Source organism: Egretta garzetta, unplaced genomic scaffold (assembly GCF_000687185.1).
Source record: "Egretta garzetta isolate BGI_Z169 unplaced genomic scaffold, ASM68718v1 scaffold509, whole genome shotgun sequence".
Taxonomy (NCBI): Eukaryota; Metazoa; Chordata; class Aves; order Pelecaniformes; family Ardeidae; genus Egretta; species Egretta garzetta.
In genome coordinates this window covers 170,536-173,814 of record NW_009260814.1, presented here as the reverse complement: position 1 = coordinate 173,814, position 3,279 = coordinate 170,536, and the positions used below count along the sequence as shown (strand labels likewise).

The 3,279-nt window shown below is 36.7% G+C and overlaps 1 protein-coding gene across 1 annotated transcript in view; it reads left to right on the top strand.

Moving 5' to 3' along the window:
• Positions 1-3,279, top strand: part of SPON1 (spondin 1) — a 197,658-nt gene that overhangs the window by 63,499 nt on the left and 130,880 nt on the right. The gene's annotated exons all lie outside the window — the stretch shown is intronic.

Sequence of the window (3,279 nt, the reverse complement as noted above, 5' to 3'; positions counted from 1 at the left end):
TTTCTTAGGGTATTGGATGATTGTATATCTGCTGAGTGTGACACTTTATATGCATTATTTGTATGGATTCAGCTGGTGGTTAGAAATAGGGCATGAGAAAATGATTGAAAACTATGAAATTAGTGTGACTTAATGATGTAATATTGTGGCTAAATAGCCTTTTCTTTTAAGTCCAAGTCAGTGAACACATTAAGAGTATGGGTGCATAACTGAAAGTAAGCAAGTTGCAATGGTTTGCCACAATAGTAGGCTGCTATCTCTCCCCAGTTACCAAGTGGTGAATTACATTAATGTTTTACTTAAAAAAAAAATGGAAAAGTGAAAAAATAACCACGGGATTGAGCCCAGTAATAACAGCTGAGAAGATTTTACATTGAAATTTCTGGAAGTTGAGAAACAGTCTCATCCAGATGTAGTGATGTTAAAAAATAAAACTAGTAATCAACATTATTCTTTAAAATGTTGTACTTGAGCAGTAATTACATTAAAATAAAATGCTATTCATGATGGTCTGGGGTAAATCACTAATTATTTGCCAGACCATCACATAAAAAATTTTGCTCTACTCTTAATACCATCAGTATGGCTGAAATAGGAAGCAGGTCATAAAACTTCTCTTTTGTGTCTTTTCTTTAACTTATCTTCTGAGTTGCTTTAAAAAAATCCCTGAATAATATATACTGTATTGCTTAGCTTTTCTCCAAAGAACTGCTTTTGCCAAATAAAGTATTTTCTTTTGCTATCACACAAAAATGTTTCTGGAAGATACAGTGCAAAACTCTTTATTCTGGGAAACTGTTTTGAGGTTTTCACAGATTCCATGGATTAGAAACAATTTTACACTTCCTATGCCAATCCAGTTAAAATACCTCCATTCCATAAATTTAAAACTGTATTGTGTGTTTAGGAGTTATCAGATGTGCTTGCTCTATAAAGCATTGCTTAGAATGAAACCACTGCAACGCAGTCTTGTTCCGAGTGTGCCAGCCATAGAGTGAATGGAGAGAGGTGTACCACACCTGTACAAAGGGTTAAAAAACTAATTCTTAAAACAGCTTTGATGGATCTCAGACAGTCTGGGGAAAAAAAAAAAACAAAACCACCGACCTGATTTGCAAACTAAGGCTTAAAAAAAGTGAGCATGCTTTTCAGGTAATTTTTTCAAGTTATCACAAGTCCTGATAATAGGACTAGTGGAAACTGGGTATTTAATTTGTTATTAAATCTGGCTCAAGGGGAACAATTAAATTTCCTATCACATTTTGCCAGTATTTACATATGTCCTGTGGCTTAAAAGCATTTATTCTCTCTGGGTATCACCCATATATGATAACTGAAATATATACGCTCTCCATCAAGATTTCACCTATGAAATATGTCAGAGAATACATTCTCATGTTGTGATGACACCTTCACCTCTCTGCAAAAATACACATATAAGTGTGTAAATTGAGAAACTACTCGTACAAAAAGGAAGTGAAATAACATCATTAGAAAGCTGTCAGTATTCTGTTTGCTGCCTTAGGAATTGGATAGTGACATTGGACTGGTGATGCCCTGTAGCCTTGTACTGCTCAAATTATTTCATGTAGAGAAGTTTCTTTGATGTTTAAAGGTGTAAAAAACTATACTGAGTTGTCTCTTTGTTTTCATCAAAAATGGGAGATTCGAGGGGAGAAGCGAAACATTTGCAAACATGCACATTTTGTAAAAGGTTTAGGGTAGACTTCAAACAGCTCATTTGGGCAAGTAGGTGGGCCAGCTGCTTTCTCCACAGAGCCAATATTTTTAGGGAGAGGTGTTTAGTAGAACAGGTTGGGCTCTGGCTGCAAAGACATCAGATGTTCTTGATCTGTTTAGGACAGGGAGAGTGAGAAACTTTGGAGCACATGGAATAATTAATTGTCCAGTTCACTAAAGACTTAAAGGAGCTCTGGTTCCTCCCTGTAGTGATACAGTTTTCTTTTGTAGGGACTACGTGGAGCCTTCCCTTTCAATAAGTTGCAGTAAGTGTCACTTACTGTGTTTCGGGGAAAGCTGCTGTCTATGACTTGTGAGATAGTTAAGACCTGTGGGCTAGGAGGAAAGAATGGGCAAAACTGGTGGTCCCATCGCTGGGGCTGCATGACAGTATGGGGTTTGACAAGGTGCTAGTGTATATTTAAGGAACAATTACTAGATCTTAGACCAAAGAAACCATCTTCTGATACTGTAATATCTTCAGCTATTACCTGGGCGGGGAGGAGGTTTAGTTGGTTATTTTCTCCATTTGAGACTCAATTACTGGTTAGCTTTAATGGACTCTGAAAACATCAAGCCTACTGTAATTCAGAGCTCAGTTAAGTGTATTTTGGTCCAAGTTTAGCACTAGGGAAAGCATGGAGTCTCTATTTGCTGGGTTGCTAGGCCATGTCCCTCATCTATCTGTTCCGCTTGCTACTCTTTTCTAGCTTTTTCCCCCTACCATTGGAGTTCATTTTTTATTTCTAATCTATTTTCTATTCTCCTGTGATTAGGTTCCTGCATCTGACTTTATCTATTCAATTCTCTACACTGTCCTTTTCAATTTCATTGTCTCACCTTTCACATCTTAAATTTGCATTCCTTTTATTTACTTCATTATTCATTTTTCATTCATTTATTCTAGTTTTCAGTTGTTTTTACTGCTACTCTCTACCTTTTGCATTGCAAAGAAAAATGTTAAATATTGTCTCATTCCATCATTCTGTCTCCCTCATCTCCTACAGTCTTTGCACTGTTACCAGACTGTCTGCTTATGTGAGCAGTTCATTTTCTCATCTTTTTCCTTTAAGCCCACATCTTTGTAGAGTGTTATTTGACACTTAAGTGAATTCATTTTTGTTTCCAGTGCTATGGGACTTCTGTGAGTCCTTATTTCTTCTCAATTCTTTTCAGTTCCGTCAGACTCCTCTAACATTTTCTCTTTAAACTTTTTTTTTTTTTTCTTTTTCTGTTCAACAAGACCAGAAACAAGGACAGATATCCTTTTGCCTAGCTCTACAACTCTTTATAGTATAAGAAATTTGAGCAAGCAAACACAATGAATATAGAAGCACCAAAATTCACTTCTTCACTGCCTTCCTAAGTTAAAGAGAACCTCAACTAATGGTTGGGGTGAGGGTGGGGGAAGGAGACATGGTACATGTATAATTTAAGTATGCAGAAGCAGAAAAACCAGCAATGTCAGTGCCAATAAGAGCAGTTCTTTACTGGTATTTCAAAAGTTTCCTGGAGGAAGTGCTGGACACTGTTTGCCCG